The sequence below is a fragment of the Solanum pennellii genome, chromosome 4 (assembly GCF_001406875.1).
Source record: "Solanum pennellii chromosome 4, SPENNV200".
NCBI lineage: Eukaryota > Viridiplantae > Streptophyta > Magnoliopsida > Solanales > Solanaceae > Solanum > Solanum pennellii.
In genome coordinates, this window is record NC_028640.1 from 20242977 (window position 1) to 20258943 (window position 15967).

The 15967-nt window shown below is 40.2% G+C and overlaps 1 pseudogene; it reads left to right on the top strand.

Moving 5' to 3' along the window:
* The first annotated feature begins 2352 nt into the window (after window positions 1-2352).
* LOC114076863 lies at window positions 2353-3259 on the top strand (annotated as a pseudogene).
* Window positions 3260-15967: the final 12708 nt, after the last annotated feature.

Sequence of the window (15967 nt, forward strand, 5' to 3'; positions counted from 1 at the left end):
ATAACAAAGAAGGGCCAAAATGGGTATTTATTATGCTTCTTACACTCCATCGAAGGCTCCAAACAAAATACAAATTAGCTTGTTGGGTGAATTTGGAAGATATTCTTTGCCCACTATGTCAAGAGGAGAATGAACGCATTGATCATCTTCTATTCAATGCAGCTATGCAAAAAGAATATGGGTAAACTACTACAATGGTTGGGAATTGTCAGGGAAGTTATGCACTGGAAGGATGAAGTGGAATGGGTTGTGGAAAATGCTAAGGGAAAAACTGCTCAGCAGGAGGTGTATAAGATGGCATTAGCAGTAGGGGTGTACTACGTATGGAAGGAAAGAAATGCCAGAGTGTTCAAAACTCGGCAAAGATCAACAGATCAAGTAGTCCGGCAAATCATACAAGATATTCATAGTAGAGCTTAACACTGTGGTAAGCAAACAAGTAGGCTTTTCTTTAAATTTCTATCCTTAATGATAGGAGTTTAGTTTTTAGTAGTTATTGTTGAAAGTGTCAGTTTTGGGAGCTGTCCATATCGCACTTTTTTTTCGGGATGTAATTCTCACTTCGTAAATAAAAATTTTACTTTCCCAAAAAAAAAGAGTACCAGCTGATACAGAAGAGGTACTGGTAGGTGAAGCTGGACAAAACTTAGGTTTTGAGGTAAAATAACTGTTGAAGGATGATAAGTAGGTGATGAGCCTTATTTTGCAAGTTCTGATGATGGAAGTTTTGAAATAGATGAAGATGAATTTAGTGATGAATGTGTTGAATCTGGAAGAGTAAATTTACCAAGAACTGTAAATTTATCAAGAAAAAGGAGTTGAAAATGTGAATGAATTAAGAAGTACAGTAAGTTAATATGTTGTCCAAAGAAGAGTTCAAATAGAGAAGTATGTGAATAAGCCAAAAAGATTTAGATGTAGGTGCAATGAAGGTTTTTCATGGCTTTTGTTTGCATGTCTTGACAAAATAACAAATGATTTCATGATAAAGACATACAATTTAAAGCATTGGTGTAACAACATAACTAGAAATTATTTTTGTAAATGCAAAGTTCATATCTACACACTATAGAAAAAGGACTAATGAGCAGCCAAATATACGAGTTTTCAAGTTGCAAGAGTTTTCAGTATAAAGGATGGTGCAGTATGGAAGACTTTTGGCAAGACTATTGTTAGGAGTGCAAGAGATAAAGTGTTGAAAGAGATCATGGGTGATCATATTATGGAATTTGACAAAATTATTGACTATAAAGATGAATTGTTGAGGACCAATCAAGCATGCATTTGTGTTGTTAAATTTGGTGAACCTGATGCTCTTGATAGGCCAGTATTTCAAAGCTTTTAAGTTATGATTTGATCCATAAAAGAAGGCATTCCAATGTAGAGGACAATTGTTAAAGGTTTATATGTTTGTTTTTTTAAAGGAGTTTGTAGAGGACAATTGTTAGTTGTTGTGGCCAAAGATGGTAATAACCAGATTCTGCCACTTTCTTGGGCAGTAGTTGAGTGCGGAAAAAAAGATATATGAACATGGTTTATCAAATTGTTGAAGGAAGATCTAGGACTAGGAGATGGTGAAGATCTCACCCTGATTACTATTTTATTTTGTATTTGGCTTTATCAATTTTCATGTATTTTTATTATAACATATGTAGATCTATTACAGGAATTAGTAGGAGCAATTCAAAATATTTTACCTGTTTTTGAACATAGAATGTGTGTTAGACACATCTTAGCTAACTGGCTAAGAAGTAGAGGTCTCCAAAGAAAACAATAGTTTTGGTCTATTACAAAGAGTACCTTTGAATCCCAATTGACAAAAAATGTTGCAAAGACGAAGTTGCTTGGTCCAGAAAAAATGATGGATGATCTTAACTACTACAACATAGACTCCTGGTATAAGATTCACTTCAATATTCAAGTAAAATATGTTTATTTAGACAATAATATGTCTAAGTGCTTTAATACATGGATCCTGGCAGCTAGACACAAGACAATTGTTACTATGCTTGAAAATATAAGAGTAAAGATGATGACAACAATAGCCAAGTCAAGAGAGTTTACAAATACTTGGATATGTGATTTTTCTCCAATGTCTTTGAAGGTATTACAGGAGAATATTGATAGGTCAATTAATTATAATGTTGAATTTAATAAAATTGATGGGTTTGAAGTGAGAGAAGGACCATTTCAACACGGTGAGGATCTTGGCATTTAAAAGGCATACCATGTGCACATGTTGTGGCTGCCATTTACTTTAAGAAATGTGAACCCCTTGACTACATTGACAACTTCTATAGTAAGGCAACTTACTTGAGGACTTATGTCAATGTCCTTCAACCTGTCACAAATATGGATATGTGGCCTGAATCTACTAACCCCACAATTGCACCACCAAAAATAAAAAACATGCATGGAAGGCCAGGTAAACTTAGAAAGAAGAAAGATGGTAAGAGCAAAAATCTGGAAAGCTACCTAGAACTAGATTTACCATGACACGTAGTAACTGTAATGTTAGAGGCCACAACAAGAGAGGATGTCCACAAAAGGTTGAGTCATCAGCCAGGGAAGAACCATCAAATATAGACAAGGGAAAGGGCAAAACTTCAAGTTTAGGCAGTACAAAGGTAAGATCTTTAAACTTAATTTGGTATGTGATAGATATCTAATATGTAATAACTACAATATTTTAAACTATATTTGTAGAAAACACAAACAGAAGGTGAGCATTCTAAAAAGAGGTCAAGATGAAGACCACTTGCAACACCTAGTGCATCTCCAGGACCTGCAAAGAGGTTAAGAAGAAGACCATTTGCAACACCTAGTGCACCTAATGCATCTGCAACACCTATTACACCTAATGCATCTGCAACACCTGCAAAGAGTGCAAGAGGAAGACCACCTGCAGCACCTAGTACACCTCCTACATGTTCATCAACTGCTAATAGTAACAAAGAAATACATGTTCATCACCTGCTAATAGTAACAAAGAAAGAGGAAGTGGTAGGGGAAGCACAACCTCATACAAAAGGAAAGTAGTCATTAGAATGGTTGTGTTGCAAGGTGAAAGTGGATTCAGAGCTCTAAATTTAAGTGTTCTCTATTGATTCAATTATACTATTTTTTAATGTTTAACTACAAACTCGCTCAGTAATTATATCTTACTTGAATACAGCCTGGGATGTCAATTTGTAAGATCTTCTATACTGGTACATTAAAGATGACAAAATTTGTTGATGTTACTGGTGATATTTCTTAAAAACCAAGTACTGCACCCAAGTTAAAATGGAATGGAAAACCAGCAATCTCAACAAGAAAACTTAAAGAAATGAGAGAGGAACAAAGAAAAAATGTCAAGTAGTTTAAACAATCCAATCTAGGAAGTAATGATATGGTTGTATTGCTTTAAGTAGGCATGAAAATTCTATTTGATTGATGATGTATTAGAATTGACCATCAAATTCTGTTTTTGATTTTTGGTTTTTGGTTTTTGATTGTAATTTGACCTTATATGAGGCATGTTTACAATCGATTATGTCTAGTAAAGGCCTTTTATCTTACAAATGGTGTTATGTTTATTCAATTTCTCCCTTATTTGTTGTACTGTAGACAATAGTATATCAACTATTTTATCTGAAAAAGATTCATGATGTTGATATACAAAATTTTTCAAATTACATATGACAACCAAAAGAGAGTTTCGACTCCTTTCACTAAAATATTCACATATGTTATGGCAATTCAATTAGTTCGATACTTTAATGAACCCTACTTTAAAATAAGTTGTTGTTCAACAAGGCAACAACACAAATCAAAAAACACAAAATGACCTTCCAATCAAACGTACACCATTTCAAATATCTTCATTTGAACCTCTTCTCTACTATCAAATTATCAATCAGAACTTGTTGATCATTGATTTGAATTTGTCTCTTCCAAACTTCATCTTCCAACTCTTTGATTTCAATCACCAATTTTGGGAGGATAAATTGATATCTTGGATCGATTTCTTCTCTATCTCTCCATCAAAAAAATTAAAACGGTTCGACTGAAAAAATAAAAACAATATATCAACATTATTAACATTCACATCAGTTAAACCCAAAAAAATCAAATAACTGAAGAAAAGTCACATAAACCATAGTAGGGACAAGACCAAAATTGTCTTCCGGATTTAACTTCGACCAAGAAGTTTGCATATGCAACAAACTTCCATGTGTGCATCATACTATGGTTTTGAGCATCTGGTCTGATTCTTCCATGCATAGCTTTATTCAGTTTCGCGGTTGACATTAATAATACTTATAACACAATGTGGGGAAAAAATCAAGTTGTCGAATTGGGGAAGATTTTGATTGTTCAATTTGCAATTTGAGAAAATTGCAAACCCTAAATTCAATCTTAGTTGAAGAAGGTATGACATCTTTTGTTAACAAGAGAAAATGGTGGATGAAGAACAAAAGAGATGGAGATAAATGAATTGGAAAAAGAATAAAAAAACAAATGTATGATAAAATAAAGAGTAAAGTTACCGTTGGGAGGTTTATTTGTACTCCACATCGACATTTTATCACATTCTTACGCGCCTTACGAAGGGGAGTTCACGTATGTGGGTGAATTAATATTAAAAAAAAAGGTTCCACCACCGCAATAGTTAAGTGTGTAGTTGGAAATATGGCTAAAGCTTGAGAAGGCATTTGACCCTTTTCTATATATATATATATACCCTTTTCTTCATTACCCTGTTCGTTGAGGGTAATGAAGAAAGCAGCAGAAGAATTTGTGAAGTCTGGGACGACGCAGGCCATTACGGCCCGTCGTGACCACGACGGTCCGTCACGAGGTCCGTCGACCCAGACGCGTTTTGACAGATTCTCAGTGATTAAAATCCTTCTTTTATTAGGTTTTTATTTTTTTATAAATAGTTCGAAAAACCCCATTTTTGGGGTTAGACTTTTTTTATGATTAGACTTTTTGATAGTTAGACTTTTTGATAGTTAGACTTTTGGACAATCTTTAGTTCTCTTGTTAAAGTATTGAAGGACTAATTTCAGCAATTTGTACACTTTTTCTTAAATTAATTGTTGGTGCTTTTGTTGATTAATCAAGTGAATTTTAGGATTTTATTCTTTCTCATTAAAGTAAGTTCGCGAATTCTTATATTAAATATATGAATAGTGTGATTATGACGATGGGTAACTAAACTCCATAACTAGGGTTGTGGGAACCATGGGTGAATAATGAGGTAAAATCTAACCAAAATAGCAATTTTAGAATAGTGTCTTGCATTTATTGATAATTCTTTCGTTTAGAAGTCTTTTTAACGGATGGCCAACGTTAGAACTCGCCTTAATGCTACTTTACGGACCAAAGAGGTAAATAATAGGAAAAGAATTATCAACATAGATTTTGTGTACACTATCTTATAGGCTAGTGTCGATTGGTACGAGGTAATAACTTAGTCAAATATCGAATACAATGCTTAATTTGAGGTAAAGGTAAGGGTTAGCGTAGCAACACACGTAGCCGGACCAAGGTGCGGAGTGAAATTTTCTAGATGCCGGACAAAGGATTTAGAGATACATAACTTATCACTTTACATGCAATTTACTAGGAAAGAATTGTTATAGTTAGAATTATCAATTTAGGAACCTGTGGGAAACACTTAAGCCCTAGTTACTTTTATTAATTGATTAAGCTCCATGATTTGAATCTGTTAGTTGTTTACTTTAGTTCAGTTAATTATTTTCATTAATTTAGAAATAAACCCCCCCCCCCTAATTGTCTTTTGTTTTCTAGGGAAATAATTGACGAAATAATAGTAATAATAGAATAAAGTTAAGTCTAAACTATTTTCCTCGTGGGAACTATCCCAACCTCATTAGTTGGGTTTTTTACTTGATACGACCGCTTTACTTCTAATTTTAGAAGTAATTTTGAGCGTATCAGTCAACACCACATCTAGAACTATAGGGTTAATCTTCCTCTATGGGGAGTCATCACTTCCCATTGTCAAGTTCACCCGGTGCTAAGCTAAGTCCCTTCTTTGAAATGTCTTTAAGCCTTTAATCATCAATCATAGCTTAGTTTAGGTCATAGGGTCTAACCCTTGTATAATCATCATCATCAATATCTCAATAAGAATTGCATGAGTATAGGTCCTTTCATTACAATTCATATGAGTGAGGTTTAACACATTAGCATTTCATATCATAATAATGCACATTGATCGTCATCACCATCCTTATAACACATACACCTTACTCAACCTCACAACATAGTAAAGACATTTCAATACAACATCATACCACCCTATCAATCCTAATACAAGACTTACTCCAATATAACATCATGACTTAACCACAATTAATCACAATTGGAAGTAAAGGATAAAGATCATAAGATTTACTGATACGATCAAACTTACTTCTCGAATAAGAAGTAAAACGTTCGTGTCAAGTAAATAACCCAACTAGTGAGGTTGGGATTGTTCCCACGAGGAAAATAGTTTAGACTTAACTTCAGTCTATTACTACTATTGTTCTGTCAATACTCCTTGGAAAGCAAAAATGATAAAAGGGGGGTTTTTTATTTCTATATACATGAAAATAACTAGAGAAATAAAAGGAGACAACTAACAACTTCGAATGTTGGAGTTTAATCAACTAATTAAAGTAACTAGGGTTTACGTGTTCCCCACAGGTTCATAACTTGATAAGTCTAACTATAACAATTCTTTCCTAGTATCTTGCATGCAAAGTGATAAGTTATGTATTTCTAAATCCTTGGTCCGGCATCTAGAAAATGTCACTCCTCACCTTGGTCCGGCTACGTGTGTTGCTATCCTAACCCTTATCTTTACTTCATATTAAGCATCGTATTCTTTATTTGACTAAGTTATTACCTCGTACCAATCAATTCTAGCCTATTAGATAGTATACACTAAATCTATGTTCATAATTCTTTTCCTATTATCTACCTCCTTGGTCCGGCAAGTAGCATTAAGGCGAGTTCTAACGTTGGCCATCTGTTAAAAAGACTTCTAAACGAAAGAATTATCAATACATGCAAGAGACTATTCTAGAATGTTATTTTAGTTAGGTTTTACCTCATTATTAGCCTATGGTTCCCACAACCCTAGTTATGGAGTTTAGTTACCCATAGTCATAATTATAATATTCAAATATGTGATATATGAATTCATGCACTTACTTCGATGAGAAAGAGTAAAATCCGAAAGTTCACTTGATTAATCAGCAAAAGTCACCAACAATCAATGATAAAAGTCTTAAGATAATCAATAATCTCTCAAAGAGTCTACAAAATAATCAAGAGTCTCACAATATTCAAAGGTCTAAATTTGATCCAGAGTATAACTAATAATCCGGAGTCTAACTAATAATCCAGAGTCTAACCTCAAAAACGAGGTTTTTCGAACTATTTATAGAAAATAATAACCTAATTAAACAAGGACTCTATTTGCTCAAAATCTGTCAAAACGCGGCTGGGTCGACGGACCTCGCGACGAGACGTCGTGGTCATGACGGGCCGTCGTCCCATACATTGCAACTTTCTTTTGGTGCTCTCTTCATTACCCTCGACGGCAGGTATGACGGATCGTTACGAGCACAAGGGTCCGTCGAGGGACTCCGTTTCAAAACACTTGAACTCTTGGAATATGGGTACTGGGGCTACTTCTCTGATCTTCATGACGAACCTGCAGGACGGACCGTCATGGCCACGACGGTCCGTCACGCTTTCTGTAACCCCACACTTGGTCATACTTCCCCATCTTCCTTCAGAAGCTGCACTACGCTGCCACCTACGGACCGTCACAGGCATGCCGACCGTCACAAGCTCCGTAGGTGGTCTCTTCTGCATTTCTTCGCTCAAAAACCTCCGCATTCATCTTTGGACAGATTTCCTGCAAATAAGGAGAAACTTATATAAAAATTAGCACAAAAAGGATTTTGGACACACTAAAATTAAGGAAAAAGTATTAATAATACTGTGAAACCACGGTATATCGACACCTTCAACTTAAATTCGTTGTTTGTCCTCAAGCGACGCACTATGACTCAATACACAATCTTTGTACAATAGTATCCATGTTTCATCCTTTGCAATCATTTGGCTATCAATCTCGATTAATGTCATCATATTTATGCATGCTATCACTATTAGGCTTGAATTATGTGGAATCAGACCATGACACAGACTCATCATGCACTAACACCTATCCTCTTCAATTTCTCACCGAGGTGCTAATATTTCCGGTAATGCAACTAGTGTCCTCACTTCAAAACAAAATCCTCATTTTTCACATAATGATTTCAGTTTGAGTATAAGGATTACATTTCAACACTCACTATCAGAACAAATTCACACTCATTCATACCTATTGCCATAAGCTTGCCCTTATTTTCACTGCTTTAAGTTCGCTATACAACCCTTAGGATCACGATAGGAGTTTCTTACCTTGTAACATAGGCTCAGGATCAGGTAGGGTATATTTAGGTATACTTTAGTGACTTTTTGCCCTCCTTGACATATCGGCTAAACATACCATTTTCTATTATTTTATTCTGCCTAGTTTCCCATATTCTTTCACCTTGCTATTTTCCCTTCTTTTTCATTTGTGTAAGTGACTCCCTTCTTTTCTTGCTTGTATTTTTTTTTTATTTTTTATTTACTTTTCTTTCAACTAATTCTTGAGTCACTTTACTTTTGTTCTTTCTCTCTCTTTTATCTTTCGACCCCACTTTCCAGAGTATTCCTCATAATAGCCACCCTCAACTCATGGCTTTGCCATGAGTCAAAGTACACAATACCCAAAGTTGGGTCAGGGCCATAAAAAGGTTGTTTACTACATTAGCCACCCTCAACTTATGCTTTTGGCATAAGCTGAGGTGCACATGTCCAAGGAGGGACTAGGTCCAACACATTATTCCCAGAAAGATCAGTTGGGGTGAGAAAGAAAGGTCTAATTTAAGCTCAAATCATTTGGATCAAAGAAGGATAAATTTCATTTGGTTTTCTTTAAATTAGGCTAAAAATGGGCTATATTGAATAATGGCCTATGATCCTTTCCTAATTGTCTATTACAGCTTACTTTTAGCAGGACTAACCAGGCAAGTTCTAGCTCAGTACAAATAGTGGACTATTCAAATCTTCCTCGCAATCGCTTGACATCTCATCACTCTACCAGATTATCAGACACCTACTTCAAATTTTAGACTTAGGGTCATGCAGTGGTGTACCTCTATGTCATGCTTAGAGCCACACATTTATCAATTACTATGCCTAGTCATGATGATTTTCCATTTTATCAGGATATCATTTAGCCATCATGCTCCAGAATTAAACTATGTACACAAGATATATACATGCGGGTTCAACAGAAAAAATAATCAGTATTTTGGGGAAAAAGAACACAGGCAAGAAAACCCCAAAAGAGGATAGTGAATTGGGCTACTCAGACTTCACCCTAGCACTCACTTTCCATTTACCCCACCCCCAACAAAAAGACATGCAATTGTCCCCAATGCATAAAAAAATTTAAATACAGGGGTTGTAGGTGAAGCAAACCTGGGGCGCAAAGCGCCGACGATCAGCAAGCTGGTGGATCCGGTTCCCCGGAACCCACTACCTCTGTAATGTGGACACCCGCAGTGGTGTCCTCAGCATCAACAGCACTATCAGCAGTTCCTGCCTCCATCTCCACAGTTCTCGATCTAGACACCCCAGCAGCTAACTCTCCTGCTCTCTTCTGACGCGCCTCCTCCTCAGCAAGCGAGGCTCTCCTCGTAGCCTCCATCTCACGGCGCTCCTTCTTCTGTGCTCGCCCCTCATCCTCCTCTCGACCCCTACGCCTCTTGGCATGCTCTCGAGGGTGAGGTGGTGGAATCTCTGACGTGGCGAATAGGGCCGCCAGCACTGTGTCTTTAGCATGCTCTACAGAAGGGGCCTCAGACTCAGGCACCCTAGCCACTAAGATCATGTCGATATCTGCACGAAGACTATGGACCGCAGCCTGAAGGGTCTACACATCCACCGGAGGGGCTGGACGGGCTAGCACCCGTAACTCAAAAGCGTCCAAGCGCTGATGAATCTCAGCGATCTTCCGCTCTGTGTGCTGGACCATTCTCCGCTCCAAGCGCTCTTCTGTCTCAGCAATAGACTTCTGCATCCAAGGCTGGATGTGATGCAGAAGTGTGGCCATCTTTGCCTCTAATTTCTGGACCCTAGCAAGCGGGACCAGAGCGGGTAAAGGGGCTGAGCGAGAGGAGCTCGGGGCGGTGCTACTACCCGGGATAGACTCGATCGGGGTAGTGTCAGTGGAAGCCGCCTGCGTAGCCGTGCGGGCCTGTGCTACCGAATCAGCCAGATTGTCACCAAGTGGAGGCAGCTCTGGACGGGGCCCTCCGCCTGGAGCCAACTCATTGGACTCATCTCTAATGAGGCCGATATCAACTGTGCCAAGCGGGGTCTTGAGTTGATCGACGTGCCATATAGCCACACCGGCAGACCTGCATAGAGAAAATATCATGCACGGGAAAGGGTACGTAGTTGTGACTTTAAAAGCCCTCTCGTTCATGACCGCCTGTAGAAGCCACGCAAAATCCACCTCGAACCCTGCTATCATCGCCGCCATCAGTACTGCTCGATCCCATGTGACGATATTATCAGCGGCTGTGGGGGAAAGGTAGTGGCGGACAATCAACCACAAAAACTTCGCCGTGAAAGTCAGGTTGGCCTTCTTGATGGCCCCCTTCGGCTCAGTCACCCAGTAGGCACCCTCTCCATCGACGCACAAGTGCAGGACCATCCACCTCTTGGTGGTCTCTCTCAGCGATGGCTTACGCAGAAATTGGCCATCTTTGACAATCTGCCAGCGGTAGTCAAACTCGGCAGTGAGAGGGGTCCGATTAGCATCAACATTCTCGCCGTATAGAAACCGGTGGATAGCTGGCAGGAAGATATCAATCGGAACGCCACGTACTCGGACCTGCTCCAGTGGGGCCTTTTTTGCGGGGGCAGCCCGCCTATCATTCTGCGATCGAAGAGTCGCTACATAGGATGCGTAGAACTCTCGGACCAGATCTTCACTATAACGTCCCAGCGGACGTGCTGTCCACTCCAGTCGATGTCTGGTGAAGAGATTGTGGATATCAGGCATCGTCGGGAGACTTCCCGTGAGGACCCGCCGCTCCAATGTAAGTGTCCGAGTCATAACTCCTTTGTCATTTAGGAACTTTGCATCGGAGTAAACTTGAAACTGCCCGTCGACACACCACCGGTTGGGATGGTCGGTGACTGGGGTGAGAGCACGAGCTGGTGAAGCGGGTGTGGATTCCGAACAGTCAGCCTCATCAGACGAGGCTGACGCTGCAGCGGTGGCGGGTGCGGGAACCTCAGCAGATCCGGAGGCTTCCTCCGACCACGAAACTCCTAAGGAGCCAGACGCTCCTTCTTCATTTGTGGCTGACCCAGAAGGTGTGCCGGTCAGTGTGCGCTCCTCATCAGACTGGGAGGCAGTGACTACGCCATACGCCACCTTTTTGGGTGTGGCTCTGGCAGCACGTGCAGCACGGGATGGGGTGGAAGTGCCTGGGGGCACGTTCTCGGGGTCATGCTCATCATCAGAGCCAATGACCAGGAGAGCAGACGGGGCGACAGACTTCGATCGCCCGCGTGCATAGACTCGATCTTATTTTGGTGCCATAGTAGATAGTACCTGTAAAGGATCAATATTAGTACTAGAAGGAGCAAACAAGACAAGCAAAACCACAAAAAAGATTAAAATAAAATGACATTGCTATAGTAACAGTGAAACACAACGGACCAGGTGACGGTTCGTCGTGAGTACGACGGACCGTCATGGCGTCCGTCATGTCTTACTTAGACTATTTATATAGAGAACCCTGAAAGAGAGTCTCTGACAAGTATGACGGTATGTGCAGGATGGACCATCACAGGTACGACGGTCCATCGTAGGTGTCCGTCAGAGGACACTTAAAAAAATGTGGAGACCCTTAGGAGAGGGGTCTCTTACCATTGAAACGATCATGCAGGACGGACCGTCACAGGTACGACGGTCCGTCGTAGGTATCCGTCAGAGGACACTTAAAAGAAATACGGAGACCCTAGGAGAGGGGTCTCTTACCGTCATGACGGTCATGCAGGATGGATCGTCGAACGTATGACGATCCGTCGTAGTTGTCCGTTTGAGGATACTTAGAAAAATAGAGAGAGACCCTTAGGAAAAGGGTCTCTGACAACCAGAACGGTTGTGCAGGACGGACCGTCGTAAGTATGACGGTCCGTCGCATGTGTCCGTTGAAGGACACTTAGAAAAATATGAGAGACCCTTAGGAATAGGGTCTATGACAACCAGCACGGTTGTGCAGGACGGACCGTCGTAGAGATGACGGTCCGTCGCATGTGTCCGTTGGAGGACACTTGGAGAAAATTGGACAGTGGGGTGTTAGGGCTGTTGGAACGGACCCAATGACGGTCCGTCATCGGGGTCTCGTTTTGCAACTAAGTGACAGAACTGGGGATGCCCCATCATCCCCTATGACCCAAATCGAATTGGTAGTGTTTTAACCTACATTTATCTAACCCAAATACCTAGTAAACTAGCAATGCTAAGGCACTTATTTCTAGGGTTTTAACACGGTAATTTAGGAGTATTTTTAACCTAGGTCAGACAAAATTTGATAAAGAATGAAGAAGAACTAGGCTAATACTAATTGATAAACAAAAAATGCAATATGAATGAGTAGAAATTAGAGGCACATACCTGAGAATTTGAGAAAACCAAGCGGGAAAAGGTACTTGGTGATCAAGAAGACACCCACATCATCAGCTCCGAGACTAGTAGATGAGGACTTTTAGGACTTTGGAGAATTTGGGGAAAAATGATTGAAGAGGGAGATGATTTTTGAAGTTGAAAAGGGAGGGAAATAGGAGGAAGAGTGAAGGAATGGGGTGAAGTGAAGGGTTGGGGGTTTTAAATGTTGAAATTGTTTAAAAAACCTCAGCCGAGTCGGGTCGGGTACGCCTCATTAATGACGTGACGATTCCTCGACGACGGTCCGTTTCATATGTGACGATCCGTCGTAGGTTCCGTCACGTGTGCTCTAGTTTGAAAATAACAGAAAGACGAACCTGGCACGACGGATGCATGCGACGGTCCGTCACAGTTGAAACGGTCCGTCGCTGTATCCGTCAGTGACTGCTACAGAGTAATTTTCTGTAGAATTTCCTGGTGATGTGCCTACAAATTAAAAACCCATTAGTAGAAAATGCTACCATTACTAGAAATAAAAACTATAAGTATTGGGTTGCCTCCCAAGAAGCGCCTGATTTAACGTCGCCGCACGACTGGGGATATTTGATTACTCAGACTTCATCAAGATGATATGTCTCGATCACTTCATTCGCCGATTCAGCATGCCCGAGATAGATTTTTATGTGTTATCCATTCACCTTGAACCGCACACCCTCCTTAGTTTCCAACTCAACTGCTCCATGAGGGAATAGTTGGGTAACCAAGTAAGGACTAGTCCATTTGGACTTGAGCTTGCCCGGAAACAAACGCAACCTAGAATTGAATAAAATCACCAAATCCCCGACCATAAACTCTCGTTTTTCAATTTTTTTGTCATGGTACTTCTTCATCTTTTCTTTGTATAGGGCTGAGCTTTCATAAGCTTTCAGGCGAAATTCATCGAGTTCATTCAACCCAGTTAACCGTTGTTCTGCAGCTTCGCTCCAATCCATTTTCAACTTCTTCATAGCCCACATGGCTTTATGCTCTAACTCAACCGGAAGATGACAAGCTTTCCCATATACAAGTTGGTAAGGAGACATACCTATGGGAGTCTTATACGCTGTCTGGTAGGCCCAAAGGGCATCATCAAGCCTCCTTGACCGATCCGTTCTACTAGCGTTCACTGTTTTTGACAATATATGTTTGATCTCCCGATTCGACACTTCAACTTGCCCACTAGTTTGAGGGTGGTAAGGAGTGTCCACATTATGGCGAACACCATATTTCTCCAACAACCCCTTGAACAATCTGTTGCAGAAGTGGGAGCCCCCATCACTAATAATTGCCCTTGGGGTGCCAAAACGAGAGAATATATTCTTTTTTAAGGATGCAGTGACACTCTTCCCTTCATTGTTTGCGAGGGCGATGGCTTGGACCCATTTAGATACATAATCAACCGCTACTAGAATGTACTTCATTCCATGAGAACTCACAAAAGGGCCCATAAAGTCAATACCCCAAACATCAAATAACTCAATCACAAGAATGGGGTTTAGAGGGAGCTCTTGCTTTCTTGAAATGCCGCCATCTCGTTGGCATCGGTCACATGCTTTAGCAAACTCATGAGCATCTTGATGAAGAGTTGGCCAATAGTAACCACATTGTAATATCTTATGAGCGGTTCGGATACCGCTGTGATTTCCACCAACGGGTGAGGAATGGCATGCTTCCAACACACTCAACAGCTCACATTCTGGCACACAACGCCGAATAAGCCCGTCGTCACAACTCCTATATAAGTATGGTTCATCCCAAAAGAACTTCTTCACATCGGACATGAACTTTTTTCTTTGATGAAAGGACAAGTCCGATGGAACAATATCACTACCCAGATAGTTCGCAAAATCTGCGAACCATGGAATCAAGTCTTGTGAAGCAGCCAATACATGCTCATCGGGGAGAGTATCATCAATGTCAGTCTTATCCGCCAACTCTCTCATAGCTTCATCCTCTAGACGGGATAAATGATCAGCAACTTGATTTTCAATTCCTTTTCTATCCATCACTTCAAAGTCAAATTCTTGTAGCAATAATACCCAACGAATAAACCTAGGTTTCGCATCCTTCTTTGTTATCAAATATCTTAATGCTGAGTGGTCAGTATGCAGTATAACTCTAGTACCTAGCAAATAGGAGCAGAATTTCTCAAAAGCAAAGACTACTGCAAGGAGTTCTTGCTCAGTCACTGTGTAGTTCTTCTGAGCTTCATTGAGGGCTTTACTAGCATAGTAAATGGGGTGAAGGATTTTTTTCTTTCTTTGTCCCAATACTATACCAAGAGCAACCCCACTAGCATCGCACATCACCTCAAATAGACTGTTCCAATCCGGAGAAATAATGATAGGTGCAGACACCAATTTTTCTTTTAGCTCACCGAATGCTTTAAGACAGGATTCATCAAAACAAAATTTACAATCTTTCTCCAGCAGTTTGCACAATGGATGTGCAATCTTTGAAAAGTCTTTGATGAATCTCCGGTAAAAACCTGCATGCCCAAGAAAGCTTCTCACACCTTTCACAGAGATCGGTGGGGGAAATCTCTCTATTACCTCGACCTTAGCTCGATCAACCTCTATGCCCTTTTCTGAAATGCGATGACCCAAAACAATACCTTCTTTCACCATGAAATGACATTTTTCCCAATTCAGTACTAAATTGCAGTCTTCACATCTCTTAAGGACCTCCGATAAATTGTTCAAACACCGCTCGAATGAATCACCAACCACAGAAAAATCATCCATAAAAACTTCTATAGTATCTTCAACCATGTCGGAAAATATCGACATCATACATCTCTAAAATGTTGCGGGTGCATTACAAAACCCAAACGGCATTCTTTTGAACGCAAAGGTCCCATAAGGACAAGTAAAAGTGGTTTTCTCTTGATCTTCTGGTGCAATAGAAATCTGATTATACCCCGAATATCCATCAAGAAAACAGTACCACCATTTTCCGGCAAGTCTTTACAACATCTGATCCATGAAGGGCATAGGAATGTGGTCTTTTTCAGTCCATGAATTTAATTTGCGGTAATCCATACACACCCTCCATCCCGTAACCGGTCTCATTGGAACAAGTTCATTTTTTTCGTTGGGGACCACAGTCATTCCCCCTTTCTTAGGTACACAC